Source organism: Chrysochloris asiatica, unplaced genomic scaffold (genome assembly GCF_000296735.1).
Source record: "Chrysochloris asiatica unplaced genomic scaffold, ChrAsi1.0 scaffold00020, whole genome shotgun sequence".
Taxonomy (NCBI): Eukaryota; Metazoa; Chordata; class Mammalia; order Afrosoricida; family Chrysochloridae; genus Chrysochloris; species Chrysochloris asiatica.
The window spans coordinates 16,747,060-16,763,284 of record NW_006408538.1 but is presented as its reverse complement, the minus strand read 5'-3'; the positions used below and the strand labels follow the sequence as shown (position 1 = coordinate 16,763,284).

The following is a 16,225-nucleotide window of genomic DNA, read 5'->3' as shown; positions in this document are numbered from 1 at the left end:
CTTCACTCTCCACTCTATGTCACTGACTCTAGGTCCAAGAGTCCCCTGGACTTGCCACACTGCTGGTCAACCAGGTCTCCACCCAGGTTCACAGGAGTCTATTGAATGTTGTAGGGCTCAGCTCGCAGCTTCAATGCTGCTTTTCCCTCACTTCCCTTTATCGGTGACAAATGTGGTCACTAATCAGGAAGTGTATTCCCATTGAGTCTTAGTCTTAGCAGGGGGTTTGCCCTGAGGGGGGGCCCCTGACCACTTGCCTTGATGTCTCCTGGGAGAGCCACTTGTTTGTTCTTGTAGTAATCAGTCGGTCGGCTTATATTGTTTTGTATTTTCCCTGTCAGTCTTTCTTTCAGGAAGTATCTTCTGTTCTTCTGGCCCCTCCATGCTGGTCTGCTTGTTGTTTCAAGTGGAAATTTCCCCTCAGAAGATTCTGGATGCTGTTCAGGATTCCACCTATGGCTAGACCCTTTTTATATATAATAAATGTTCCGTTATGTTGAATAAGTGAATGAATTGACTCTACATTTGATCAGATCATGGAGAGGATGATGAGATGTTCTAATAAGAACCTAGGGTAATAAGCAAAATGATAGGACTATGACACCTTCTTATGTCATTAATATCATTGAACACTGTGAGCAAGTCATAACTTCTGACCTTCCGAGTAGAGTTTTCTTAAATAGGCCCAGGGTTTCTTCCAGGTTTGAAATTCTATGACTGTAACGAATTCAGCTTTCTGCTGCATGTAGTAATGTTTTAAGGATTTGTTATAGCCTAAAGTTATAGCCAAATCTGTCAAAATGAACTGACAATACCAAATACATTTGAAATCAGAGCAAGGCAATTGAATTCCCAAAAGTAGATGGTAGTTTTAATTTACTTTCTTTTATGAAATTGAAAACTTAATTAGACCTTGGCTAATACCTCTGTAGGAGTCCTGGTGTGGCACTGTAGAATAAGCACTTGACTGCAAGGTCAGTTTGAACCACAAAGACGGCAGTTCAAACTCACCAGTTGCTCCTAGAAGCCCTACATAGAGTTGCTATCAGTAGGAACCAACTCAACAGCACTTAACAACAACAACAACAAATGCCTCTATAAAGTCTAATTTATGGAGTTACTTCAGTGCTGTAGGTGCTGGACCATGACAGTTCTGTAAAACTCACCTAAACTGAGGCAACAAAGTAGGAAGTAAAATTTGAGGAACCCCAAAAGGACATTGTCAACCATAAATTCCATCCCCATTGTCCACCTCTCTTATTTGTCTGTTGCTGCATAACAAATTGCTACAAACTTTGAAACTTATACCAATACTCATTTATTACCTCAGTTTTTGTACGTCAGACGTTCTTGCACCACATAGCTGGGTTCTCTGCTCGGGGTCTTTGTTGTTGTTGGATGTTATGAAGTCAATTCCAACTCATAGCAACCCCATGTCACCCAGCAAAACTCCTCTAGTGGCATTTCTTGGCTGTAGCTTCAATAAGGCTGAAATCGGGGGACTGGCGTGGCTGCATTCTCATCTGGAGTTCAGGGTTCTCTTCCAAGCACATTCAGCTTGGTGGCAGAATTCAGTTCCTTTCAGTGGTAGGACTAAGGTTCCTGTTTTCCTGCTGGCATTGTCAGGGATCACTCTCGACAGACTGCCACAATTCCTTGCCATGTAGTTTCCCACAGGCTCTCGCACAACATGGCAGTGCACATCGCTACCTACTTTCTTTGTCCATATTAAGTAACCTAATCAAGGGAGGGATTCTGCTCTCATAGTCAAGGTCCCCATCCATACGCAAGGAGAGGGGTGTATACACTGATGCTACCACATACACTGTGATGGCTGTGTGGTGCTGTGGTGCTGGACGCTATGGCTCCGGTATTTAAAATACGAGCAGGGTCACTCATGGTGGGCAGTTTCAGCAGAGCTTATCGACTAACGCAGACTAGGAAGAAGGAAAGGTGGACTGTTTCTGAATGTTAGCCACTGAAAACCTTATGAATACCTGCACACCACTGTCTAATACAGTGCTGAAAGATGAGCCCTTCAGATGGGAAGGCACTCAAAATACAACTGGGGAAGAACTGCCTCCTCAAAGTAGAGTTGACCCTAATGACCATAAATGGAGCAGAACTTTGGGAACTTTCATTTGCTGATGGGGCACAACTCAAAATGAGAAGAAACATCAGCAAATGAAGCTCCTAATCGAGTCCTGGTGTGGCACTGTGGTTTAATGCGTTAGACTGCAGAGCCGTTTGAACTGCAAGGTCAGCAGTTCAAGTTCACCAGCTGCTCCTCGGAAACCTTCTATACCAGGATTGCTATGGGTCGGAACCAACCGACAGCACTTCACAACAACAAGTCAATTCCTGCTCAAGGCAATCCCATATGTGAAGAGTAGAACTGCTCCGTGGGGTTCCCAATGGCCGAAGCCTTTCAGAAGGTGAGCGTCAAGCTGGTCTTCTGAGGCTCCTCTGAGCCAGATAAAAATGTCAACTTTTAGACTAGTAGTCAAGCTCATAACTGTTTGTACCACCCAAGGACTCTTCTCTGTACCTCTGTCTTCTTTAATTTTCTTTGTAGTATACTTATCATTACCCATTACCTATAACTGTGTACTGGCTGTTTCCTCACTAGAATAAAGCTGTTACAGGGGAGGGGGAGACAGATGACAGGAAAGACTGAAATTTGCCATGGAATGTAGAGAGGCTAAAGCAAATGGAAGAAATAAGGAAGTAAAAGAATTGAACAGGAAATTTCAAAGGCAGCTCGAGAAGACAGGATAAAGTATTATAATGAAATGTGCAAAACCTGGAGTCAGAAAACCAAAAGGGAAAGACATACTCAGCATTTCTCAAGCTCAAAGAACTAGAGAAACCATTTAAACCTTGACTTACAATATTAAAGGATTCTATGGGCAAAATACTGAATGATACATGAAGCATTGGAAGAAGATGGAAGTCACTGTACCAAAAAAGAATTAGTCTATGTTTAATCACTTCAAACACCCAGGGAGAAGTGCTGCAAGACTCAAAGGAAATAGTGGTAAATACTCTTTCCCATCTTGCAAGATGGTGGTGAAAAGGCTAAGAAGCTGGCTACCAAGGAGAAGAAGCCTGAAGTCAGAAAGCAGATGCCAGTGGCAAAGCCTAGTAGGCTAACCTCAAGGATTAAAAAAAATGAAGAAACAAGGAGAAGCCTCACTGCACATGAAATCCTGTTCCAGTCAGAGGAATTGACAGGTATTCCCAATTGCCCATGTATTCCAGAAAGACCATGTATTAGAGGAAGTATTCAGCTGCTAAGTACAGGGTTGGAAAGAAAAAGAAGAAAGGTTCTTGCTGTTGTCACCAGCTGATGGTAACAAGAATGGTGGTATCACGAGTAGCTAAACTGTACAAATTGCCAAGGTAGTATCCTACTGAAGATGTGCCCTGGAAGCTGTTGAGCTACAGCATGTGAGAAGACTGCGGTCCAGCATCACTCCTAGGACCATTCTGATCATCCTCTCTGGGCACTATCAAGGCCAAGAGAGTGTTGCACTACATCTGGTCAGTGGCTTGTTCCTTGTGACTGGACTTCTGTCCCTTAATCAACTTCCTCTGCATAGAACTCACCAGAAATTTGTCCTTGCCAATGCCACCAAAATTGGTATCAGTGGTGTGAAGATCCCCAAACATCTCACAGATGTTTACTTCAAGAAGAAGCTGACAGAGCCCAGACACCAAGAAGGTGAGATCTTCAACACCCAGAAAGGGAAATACAAGATTACAGAGCACCGCAAGGTAGATCAGAAAGAAAGCTGTGGACTCACAAATTATACTAAAAATCAAAATCATCCCTCAGCTCCAAGACTACCTTCATGCTGAATTCATGCTCACAAATGGAATTTATCCTCACAAATTGGTGTTCTAGGTTTCTTACAAAGAACCTCATTAATTAAAGAAATAAATAGCTGTAAATACTGTTAACTGGTGGTATATGGAGGAGACTGCAATCATTGTAATGAAGCAAAGTTTATGATTTGTTGAACGTAAAACTGATGATCTGCTCTGTAAACCTTCACTCAATTCACAAAAAAAGATTGAAGATGTCAAAGATTTCATTTTGCTTAAATCTACAATCAACACTCGTGGAAGCAGCAGTCAAGAAATCAAACAGCATGGTCCAGGGAAGGATGACAGTGTAAGCAGACACACTGCACCTACAGTAAATAAGGCAGACCATAGGAGAATCAGTGCATTTGAATTATGATGTTGGAGAAGAATATTGAAAGTCCCATGGACTGCCAGAAGAGCAAACAGATTTGTCTTGGAAGAAGTACAATCAGAATGCACCTTAGAAGCGAGGATGGTGAGACTTCGTTCTTGTGTTTTGGACGTATTATCAGGAAGAATCCGTCCCTGGAGAAGAACATCATACTTGGTAAAGCGGTGGAACAAAGAAAAACAGGAAGACCCCCAAGGTGATGGAATGATGCAGTGGCAGCAACAGTGGGCTCGAAAGTAGCAACAATTGTGAGGATGGTGCAAGATCAGACAGAACCAACTCAAGGTTGACAACACCCTCTATAGGGTCCCTATGAGTCAGAACCAACTCGAGGACACTTAACAACAACAACAAACACCAGGGACTCCTGGTGTGGCACGGTAAAATAGGCATTGGACTGCAAACCACAGGTCAGCGGTCCAAACCCAGCAGCTCCTCCTAGGAAACCCTATAAAGGGTTGCTATGAGTCTGAACCAACTCAAGGACACTTAACAACAGCATACGTTAGTGGATAGAGATCTTGGGGCCATCTCAGAAGTCTGCCTGCAACACCAACCGTACGTCCAGTAATTTCCACCTTTAGATTTATTCTCTGAGACCTTCTAAACTGATTTAGTAGTAAGCATTTAGACTGATTTAAACCACTATGTCATATATATAAAAATAAAATGACAGTATTTTGTTGTGGCTAAGTGCCATCAAGTTGATTCCAACCCATAGTGACCCTGTATAGGGTTTCCAAGGAGCAGCTGGTGAGCTTGAACCACTCATGTTGCACATTAACCCACAGCGCCACAACAGGACTCCAAATAGCAATATGTTGTGTTGTTAAGTGCCATTGAATCGATTCTGACCCATAGCGACCCTGTATAGGGTTTCCAAGGAGCAGCTGGTGAGCTTGAACCACTGACGTTGCAATTCAAACGACTTTGCAGTCTGACATATTAGCTCACAGCGCCACGCCAGGACTAGCAGTCCTAAAATTTTAGGGCTAGAAGGGAACATTTTGTTTAGACACCTTATTTTATTGTTTTTAACCCCTTTATTTACAGATGAAGGAAAATAACTTGCTCAAATCACAGTTTGTTGTTGCAATTCACACCAACTCATAGTGACCCTGCATAGCATTCCCAAGGCTGTAAATCTTTATGGGAGCAGAAAGCCTCATCTTTTTCCCACACAGCAGATGGTGGGCTCAAACTGCTTACCTTGTGGTTAGCAGCCCAGTGCTTATCTTCCAGAGCCACTGCACTCCCCAAATCACAGCTAGTATGATGAACCATACTTAGCACCCACTGAACTCCACACTTAGGACCCACTGTAGCTAGAAGGACCTAGAGAATGTGGTAGGGAACTCAGTGCTTTTGTGTGAAGGCAGAAATAGATAGGGGGAAATTTACAACAAGAGCTCCTTATACCTTTCCCTAGTCAAGATACAACAAAGATGTGTGGAGTAGAGGTTATGAAAGAAAAAACAGCTGTTATTTTATAAATCCTTTTAAAGTTTGTAGGAGGCAAGGTCCTGTGCTTCCATCATCTTTGCATTTTGTAAACACATGTACATTTGTATATGAATATGTATTGGCCAGGATCCCAGTTATTTCAAACAAAGTTATCAATGTTTAAAGTAAAATGATTCATGATATATAGGCAAGGAAGCTCAAATTCTGAAACAAATGTCTGTTTTATGAGGCATTTTTCTCTCTGGAGACCTCATTTCTTTTCCCAAATTTAAAGTAAATTTGCAATTTTAAAGATTGATTCTGGCATAGCTTCATCATTTTGAATATATTGTAATTTGGTAAAATTATATAAGTACCCCAGGCAGAGGAGAGCTGTTTTTAGGGATTTCTGATTACCACTGGGAAGAGGAGAGGGGGAGGGGAGAAGGTAGGAGAAACTGCCCGAACGTCCATGTAACTAGATCAGTCCACAGAACACCAGCCAACATTACATCCAACATTCAGAAAAGAATGATGCCAACGATTCCATGCTGCAGAAACATGGAGGTTAGTATTTATTGCAAGCACTGACTCTTTGGGAGTTTCTAGTATATTTCCCTTGCTGTTGTTGTTGTTGTTAAATGCCATCAAGTCAGTTCCAGCTCAACAACCCTGTATAGGAGGAGCAGCTGGTGAGTTTGAACCGGTGATCAGTGCTTATCCTACAGCACTACATCAGGACGCTTAGAAATTGCTCAAGTTTCAGTAATATAATTTTAGAGATAGTGAGTTAGTTAGTTAGAAAGACTAACAATAGTTAGCCTTACATTTATATGTCAGCACACCATAGAATACGAATTGCCTTCACTTTCACCTTCAGACTACTATTGAAGCTGACAAATAGAGACCACCAAGGAAGTAATTTTGTAACAGGAAAAGAAGTATAGAAATAAAGAGTGTTGACTTAAATAAATAATAGTGCTACATTTTTTAAAGAAACAAAGAAAGCAGTCTCTGTACCGGCATGGGCCAGTATGTTACTGGTATAATAAATACTGGACTATATAGTATATCTTGGGGTCCTGGTGTGATGCTGTAGGATCAGCACTGGACTGCTAACTGCAAGGTCGGCCGTTCAAACCCACCAGTCACTCCTCGGAAACCCCGTACAGGGTCTCTATGAGTTGAAACGAACTTGACAGAACTTAGCAACAGTAACATTGTATATCTTACTTCTCAGATATATTGTTAAATTAGAAAAGAAAAGCAACAGATTTACTATGTCACCATTTGTGTGGAAGAAAGGGGAGAGGTAAAGCTTAAATATTTGATTTGTTGCTGGTGTTACGTGCTGTTGAGTCGGTTCCGATTCACGGCGACCCTATATAGGATATCCGAGGAACAGTTGGTGAGTTTAAACTGCCGAACTTGTGGTTCAACCTGACCTTGCATTCAGATGCATTATCCCACAGCGCCACACCAGGGCTCCGTGAAATGTCTCCACAAGAAATCAGCGGTATTGGTTGCTTCTGGGTAACTAGGTAACTGCGAATTAGGTTGACAGGAAGACTCTGTCCCTTTTGTACCAACTGAATTTTGAAACTGGTAAATGTATTATTACCTGGTATAGATTGAATTGTATCCCTGCGATGCAGTGAATTACTTGCTATGGCCCTTCTAGCTATGTTGTTGTTGGTAGGCACTGTCAAGTCAGCCCCACTTGGTGGCGGCCCTGTGTACAAGAGAACGACGTGGGGCATTGGTCATACCTATTGCACAAGACCTCTTTAAAGTGTTCCAGAGCAAAGGTGTCAGTTTGAGAACTAAGTGTTCAATAACTTCCTATGCATGTTAAAGTTGAACAGTGAATAAGGAAAACCACAGGAGAATTGATGCATTTGAGTTATGGTTGAAGAAGAATATTAAAAGTACTGTGGACTTCTAGAACAGCAAACAAGTCTGTTGGAAGAAGTACAGCTGATGTTCCTTAGAAGCCAGGGTGACCAGACTTCGTCTCTCTTACTTCAGAAACATTACCAGAAGGGACCATTCCCTGAAGAAGGGCATTATACTAGGTAAACTGGAGGGTCAGCGAAACAAAGAAGACCCCCAATGAGACAGATTGTTACAGTGGCAGCAGCAGTGAGTGAGCTCAAGCTTAACAACAATTGTGAGGTTGGCTCAGGAGCAGGCAGTGTTTCGCTCTGTTGTGCATAAGGTCACTGTGACTGGGAGCCACAAAGGCACCTAAAAACAACAGGAGACATCTTTCTGGTCTTCTCTGCTTTTAGCCAAGATCCATCTGATGCCAGCAGTAAAATCCCTAGTTCCACATCCTTTTCTGAATCTGGCTTGAGTTTCTGGTAGCTCCCTACCTATGTACTATTGCAACCATTTTTAAATTATCTTCCGCAAAATTTTACTTGTATGTGATATTAATGATGTTGTTCAGCGATTTCCACATTCTGTTGGGTCACCTCTCTTTGGAATGAACACAAATATGGATCTATTCCAATTGGTTAATCAGGTATTTGTCTTCCAAATTTCTTGGTATAGATGAGTGAACATCTCCAGTGTTGCATCAGGTTGTTGAAAGATTTTAAGTTGTATTTCGTCAATTCCTGAAGCCTTATTTTTCACCCATGTCTTCAGTGCACCTTGGACTTCTCTCTTCTATTAGTTCTTGATCATATGGTACCTCTTAAAACAATTGAACATCAACCATTTCTTTTTGTACAGTGACTGTATATTCCTTCCATCTGCTTTCGATACTTTTCTGCATCATTCTACATTTTGTCCATAGAATCCTTCAATATTTCAAGTCAAGGCTTGAAATTTTTCTTCAGTTCTTTCAGCTTAAGAAATGCTGAGTGTGTTCTTCCCTTTTGGTTTTTTAACTTCTAATTGTATTCTTTCTCAATGTAAAGAAAACAAAAACCCTCACCAGTAAACATCATCAAGATAAATGGTGAAAAGATTGAAGTTGTCAGAATCTTCATTTTACACAGATCAACCATCAACACTCATAGAAGCAGTAGTTAAGAAATCAAACAATGTACTGCATTAGGCAAATCTGCTGCACAATATCTCTTTAAAGTTTTCAAGAGCAAAGATGTCAGTTTGAAGACTAAGGTGTGCCTGACCCAAGCTATGCTGTTTCAGTAATATCACATGCATGTGAAATTGAACAGTAAATAAGGAAGACCACAGAAGCATTGATGTATTTGAGTTATGGTGTTGGAGGAGAATCTTAAAAAGTACCATGGGCTGCCAAAAGAACAAACAGATCTATATTGGAAAAAATATAGCCAGCTGTTCCTGGAAGCCAGGATGGCAAGACTTCATCTCTCATACTTGGGACATATTGTCAGGAGGGACCAGTACCGGGAGGAAGGATAACATGTTTGGTAAAGTGGAGGTGGTGGTGTGGTGGTGTGGTGGTGATTATGTGCCATGGAGTCAACTCTGACTCTTAGCAACCTTGCATAGGGTTTCCAAGGCTGTAAATCTTTACAGAAGCAGACAGTCTTATCTTTCTCCTATGGAGCAGCTGGTAGATTCGACCTGCTGGCCTTGCAGTTAGCAGCTCAGGTCATAATCTACTCTGCTACCAGAGCTCCTTGGTAAAGTGGAGGGTTGTAGAAAAAGAGGAAGACCCCCCAGTGAGAAGGATTGGCACAATGATAGCAGCAATGGGCTCAGTGAATTTAGGAACGATTGTGAGTTGGTGCAGGACCTGGCAGTGTGGTTTTCTGTTATGCATAGGGTTGCTATGAGTCAGAACCAAAACAACAATTATCGTCTTTGTAATTCCGACCAAATGACTGGGTGGGACTATGCAAACGTGAGGTGTTAGTGATCTTCCTTGCGGATTAGATAGTTTCCTAATGACATCATAACGTGAGACCATGTAAAGAAAGTATATGGAACCCTACCATGAAGATTACTTAGTCTTTAGAATGAGCTGTCTCAGAAACCAAAAGTGGGGATCTCACTACCATCCAGAAAAAGCCAGGATTAGAACGCATCTTTAAACCATAAAATCCCTGCACTGAACCTCCTCAATTCAGGAGACAGAGCTGTGACCCGCAGAGACAGACGGCAAAGCAGTAACTGCAGAGACAGCAGAACCTAGAGCACAAGACGGAGGGGTGGGCTCCCCAACCACAGAGCAAAACAGCTGAATGCCTTTGGGCAGGAGCCTTGCTGGCAGAATGGAATGCGAGTGCATTGCTTCCAGTCACGTAATGGGGACGGGGAAAGCCGGGGTAGCTGAGTTTGCCAAACCACAGAGCTAGAGCTCAGTGCCTCTCCTGGTGGAGAGGGCATGTAATTGGCTTGCCTCTGCAGGGCAGAGACTAAGGAGCCATGGGGCTGAGAGCCAAGAGCTAAAAGAGTTTTGTAACACTTGTCCAAGCAGGCCGTCCTGTCTGAAGAACTGTATTCTGAGTGTTCCTCATCCTGAATTGTAATCTCTCACTTCCCCCAAAATCCCATAATTGTAGATATAATCTGTGATTTCTGTGTGATCAGTGCAGTGAATTATCAAGCCCAGCAGAGAAGTAGAGAGTGCTTTGGAAGGATGTATGGTGTCAGAATTGGTAAAGAAGGTTCAATGGTGGAGGTTTGTCTGGCATACACATCATAGGAATTGGCCTTAGGCTGTTGGTTTGATTCTCCTTTCCTCTTATGAAGTCAGAGGAGATGCCATGGTTATGTCGTTGTTGTTAGGTGCCATTGAGTCAGTTTTAACTCACAGCGATGCTGTATAGGGTTTCTGAGGAGCAGTTGGTGGGTTTGAACTGCCAGCCTTGCTGTTAACAGTCCAATACTTATCCGACAGCACCACACCTGGACTCCATCATGGTTATGTTTTTATTGTTGTGGTTGTTAGTTGCCATCATGTTGGTTCCGGCTGATAGCAACCCTATGGACAGCAGAACAAATCACTGCCCTGTCCTGTGGCAACCTAACATGTATGTTTGAGCCCATTGTTGCTGCCTGTGTCAATCCATCTTGTTGGAGGCCTTCCTCATCCTACCATGGTTATGTTATTGTTGTTGTTAAGTGCCATCGTTTCGGTTCTGACTCGTAGCAACCCTGTATAAGGTTTCCAAGGCTGTGAGACTTTGCAGGAACAGAAGGCCTCTTCTTTCTCCCATGAAGCAGCTCGTATATTGGAACCGCCAATCATGTGGTTCACAGTCCAGCATTTAGCCGAGAGAGCCACTGCACTCCTGAGCCATGGCCAAGGTCCTCAAAAGTATGTGTTGTAAATCCTCATCTTATGCTTGTGGTTTTAATCCCTTCTTGTCTTTGTTATGTTAGTGAAGCAGGATTAGTGTAGAATGTGTTTTAAGTCAGTCTCTCTGGAGATATAAAAGAGATGAAACAAGCAGTCTAGGAAGCAGAGATAGGAAAAGGGGAATGCCAGGCTCATGAAGATTCCCCAGAAGCAGATACTCCCCAGAGAAAAAGCCTTGTTTCTGCTAGGGCTAGCTGAATCCAGACTTCCCACCTCCTAAACTGTAAGGAAACAAGTGCGTTAACCCTTCCAAAACTGAAATATTTTATACCTTGAATTTTTTTGTTGTTGTTGAAACCATGTATTTCAGTAATGGAAAGCATTTTGAATAAAATAGCAAAAAAAATTTTTTTTTTAGGTAATAGGAATTTTAATCCAAAAGGTCATGGGACTTATGTATCCCAGGAGTCTCTGAAGCTGGTGTTGATGGAATGGGGCCCATTAATTACGATTCACACAGTTACACAGCCCCCGCCCACACCAGATGGTAGTATGCACTACAAGTGGGATGTCAGCTTCCCACTAAACCCCAGGAGTGGAGAATGTAGGTGGACACTTTATGTCCCACAGGTCATAAAAGGGTTAAAGTCACCTACTTGTGGTATTTCTATTACAGCAGCATTAGATACTAAGTAAGATATTATCTAATTTTAAAAAACTCTTTAAAATTAAAGATAATGAGTATTTAAAAGGTGGAAGAAGGAAAGGTGGGATACATTCTCCAAATAAAACCTGGCTTTGCTAAAAGGGTTTTTCTGTCAGCAGATTTGCCTGGCCCTCCCTAGACTCTATCCTGATGTACTCATCCCCTTCTGTACCTTGTATTCTAGCTTTCTAGTCAGTCTTTAGCATCCCTTCCTGCACCCCTAGCCCACATCATTCACATCGTTCACTACCATATATGCACAAATCTGCAGCCGTCTGTCTCTTTTATCCCAAAATGTACCTCCTCCCAAATATCATTCCCCTCCTGTCACTCACATGTGTGTATTAATATGAGTATCTAATGTTTCTCCTGTCTTTCTCAATCCCAGTGGGATATACAGTCTCCCCACTAAACTGTAATCACTGTCTGGCTGTCAGCTCAAGTAACCGGCTGTGTAATGGTGCTGGTAGAAATACTTGCCCTTTGTGGACAAGATGTTGATGAAGAATTCTAAGGAAGCCATATATAATACTGGACAATGGCAGTAAATCTGACTGAGAAATCAGTTTGTGCCAGATTATTAAGCATGTAAACCCATTCCCATTGAAGCCATCATTTGTGATGATGTCCTGAGGTTCCGAAGGCCTGGCCACAGCACCATGCAGAACAAGGAATTGTGATTGTTAGAAGTACACCACATACCTCGTGGCTCCTTAAATTTCTATTCTAAGTGCTACCTTTCCCTCTCACCTTCCTGCCCCCAGACCATGTTGAAGTGTGTGTGTTGCGTTAGCCAGAGTATCTTGGAAGATGATACATTGGAGGACAAAATGCTTTCCCAGATGTACTTTCCCATCCTCTCGCCCCCTGACATTCGCAGCCATCTAGGGATGGACTTAGGAAACAAGACACTGCCTTCTAGGGCTGATGCAGAGACATCTCCCTCACTTGACTGTGGCAGCCACAAGCCAGCTTTTGGTTATTTCCACTGCAGGCCAGCAAGGCTAGAAGAGTCACATGACTACACCCGTAGTAGAGACTGTCAGCCCAGCTGATGAATCACCTTTCCAAACACCTTTGCATTAGAAAGAGACCGGCATCTCCTAAATGGGTCAAACTGCCATCAGCTACATCTGTATGCATCAGAGACAGCTAGCTGTGAGAAAAGCTCCCAGGACTTTCTTTTGTTTCATAAGCATTTCTTTCAGTTGCTGTAATACACCTTTTTCATTGTCTCTGAAATTGTCTTAGGAGTTTCAAGGGAGTAGTAAAACTAAATGTCTTTCCACCCAGGTAAAGCTTCAACGCTGGCTCCACACAGCCCCCAGCTCTCGTGTTCTGTTATCCATCCCGGCCTTGTAGCACCTAGTAATCTTCAATTTGGCTTTTCTTTCTCTGTGCTCTGTCTTAGGTTTACGTGACAGATTCATGGAGAAATTGATACTGTCCACATAAGGACTCAAATGGGCCCATTGTGTTAGAAAAAAGTATTGGGCCAGAAGTCAGGGGCCCTTGTTCTACTACCATCTAGCTTTATTTGGTGTTGTTAAGTGCCATCAAGTCAGTTTTGACCCATAGTGACCCTGTATAGGGTTTCCAAGGAGTTGCTGGTGAGCTTGAACCACCAACCTTGTGGTTCAAACCGACTTTGCAGTCTAGCGCATTAACCCACAGCTCCACACCAGTACTCCCCAAACCCTGGGCAAATTATTTGACAACTCGAAATCTTACCTTTCCCCTGACGTTTCTTCAGTTCTAAGATTCTCTGATTCCAAGCAGACATTTTGAGCTCTTACAATGCTAGAAATCTCCTGTCTGCTGTTCACTAATGTGTTAGATGGATAGTTTTATGTAATATCGCTTCTCCTTGTACAACCACCCAGACTATGTGTTTCTTTCTGCTGTTGAAATGTCCAGTCAGGGACCATGCCAGAGACAAATTGGGGACCTGCCTGGACTTCTCAGAAAGCCAGATGGTACAAGAATGTTGAGTGCCAATTGAGTCTGCCTCTCTAGATTCTTCCCCACCCCAACTAGTAGAGATCATTGAATCCCATGTCCATCTATGATGCAGGCATCAGGGCCAATGTAGGAGCTGGAGTCCCAACCATTGACCCCTGAGTTTTATCCAATAGGGGAGGTCACAATTTCATTGCCAAACACTGGGCTACATGGGGAAGTTGAAATTTGAGGAGGGGAATGTTTGGCTTGCTGTAATTTAATTTTGACTTTCTGATTCAGAGATGTTGGAAGCAAATATAAAAGAGCCAACTCTCAGGACCAGCTGTCAAGCACTTGAATTGTACTTAAAAAACTGCTATCATCCCATTTGCCCAAAACACCCCCTGCTTGACAGCTCACCAGCTAGTTAAATGTTTCCTCCACTGCTCTGAATCCTATGCAGTGCCACCCCACCTAGGTTGCTGGATGCCTGGTAACATCCTGTGACTTGGCAGCGCTGTTTTTTTCTCCTGTTGTTTGAATGACACCAGAGTCCTCTTGGTGTGGGTGGGATAGAACATAATCTGTAACAACTCTGTGATAAGATGGTGTTGGTAATGAAGCATTTCCTCTGGCAGCCTCCAGCGGTCCCCATGTGCAACTACTTCATACTACTTTGTCTGGCTTCTCACTAAAAACTGTCCAGCCGTTTCTGACATCCTTGGATATCATTAAGTTAATGGTTATAGTCAAGAAAGGGCCCCTATCTTCATGAGCGCTTGGGGAAAGCACAGGGAATTAGCAGTAGGCTTACTGCCTCGAGAGAATGGAAGAATTAGGAACGAGGGGGGTAAAAAAAAACATGACTGCCATGAAGTCGGTTCTGTGACCCTATACAGGGCTTCCGAGACTGTAAATCCTTGTGGGAGCAGAGCCTCATCTTTCTCCTGCAAAGCTGCTGATGGGTTTGAATCCTTGACTTTGCGGTTAGCAGCCTAATGCCTACCTCACAGAATCACCAGGGTTTCTGGAGCCTACTTATCAGTTGTGGCCATTAGAAGTGGGGGGTTGATGTGAAACACAGCAAAAGGAGTGGGAACAAGAAGTGTTCCCATATATATCTCATTCACACAGGAGGTGTGTTCTGAGCCCTTTCTTGGGACACATTTCTGTGGCACTCACCAAAGGGTAGAGAATCACAGTGTGAGAACATCCTGTTCGTTCTGATCTGATTACTGAGCAAACTTCTGTGGCAAATTACATTTCCTCAGTAAATTTTCCTACTGAGAAGTATAATGACCAGCTGTCACCATGTGAGTTCTCTGAACAGTTACAACTTACTATGCTCTTGTAAATTGTCCTTCTGATTTCTGTTCCTCCTCTGGGCAGATCACTTAGCAGGAATTAATCTTCCTGGGCCAGCTAGGGGAAAAAAAAAAAATCAAGTATCTAGACCTGCAAGGCTAAAGCTCTAAACCCTAGAACTAAATGCTACAGTTTTGTAGATTCCCCAGATTCCCCAGCTCCCCTTTCACCAACTAACCACATGGTGTGGACATCTACTACAATCTATCTTCTGCTCTAGTGTTTTAGTTCCAAAACTGTTGACTACTCCTTTGATGTAACTCACAGATAGCATCCACATCAACCCAAAGCTACAAGACTGTGAAACAGACTCTTCCCACCTTCCTGAACAACCTAGACCTCCCTTACGCTAGCAGCTTTGAACACTAGGGCATCACTCAGCTTGTGGCCAAATTCTGTTTCTTTGCTACTCAAGATCTTCAGCTGATCTCTGTCTGTCTACCTCTACCCCACCCTCACCCTCAGATGTGGTCACCTTCCTTGACACTACTAAGCTAGCTCAGGAGCCTCATCTGAATATGAGAAAATGAAATCTAAAGAGACCAAGTGACTCCATCAGGGTCCCCCAGCAAGTTCGTGGTGCAGGGTCCCCCAGCAAGTAAGCTCAGGGCTTACTGCTGCATAGCCTAGCTCCTTTGCATTGCTCTTCTACTTGTATCTGCTGATTTAGGAGACACTGGTGAATATAGGCAGGTGACAGAGGTAAAGAGGAAGATCATATGGTGGGGGGGGGGGAGGATGACACAGGAAGGGCTTGTAACAAGAAATGAACTTATGCTCTTTCCACCATCTTGGAGCCTGTGGAGGCCTGCTGGGAATGGGACTTAAAAACCGTCAGCTATGTTTGGCTATGGTATGGGCCAAGGCCATTTATGCTGACTATGAAGGGGTCTCTGGAACCAAGGGGCGCATACAGCTCTTCTTAAAATTAAAGGTGTTTGTGCTTGAGATCTTTCCTGATCAGTTGGCTAGGTAGCTGTCTTCCAAATTTCTTGGCATAGGTAAGTGAGTGCCTCCAGTGCCACATCAGTTTGTTGAAAGATTTGAATGTGTATTCCACCAATTCCTCATGCCTTGTTCTTTGCCAATGCCCTCAGTGAACCCTGGACGTCTTCCTTCAGTATCATTGGCTCTTGAGCATATGCTACCTCTTGGACTGGTTAAACATTGAATGTTTCTTTTTAGCACAGTGACTCTGGGTATTCCTTCCGTCTTCCTTTAATGCTTTCTGCATCATCCTATATTTTGCCCATAAAATCCTTCA

At 43.1% G+C, this 16,225-nt stretch overlaps 1 protein-coding gene and 1 pseudogene across 3 annotated transcripts in view; both read left to right on the top strand.

Moving 5' to 3' along the window:
- MICU1 (mitochondrial calcium uptake 1) overlaps window positions 1–16,225 on the top strand; it is a 184,461-nt gene that overhangs the window by 158,669 nt on the left and 9,567 nt on the right. The window lies entirely within an intron of this gene.
- On the top strand, window positions 3,084–3,907 carry LOC102813222 (annotated as a pseudogene).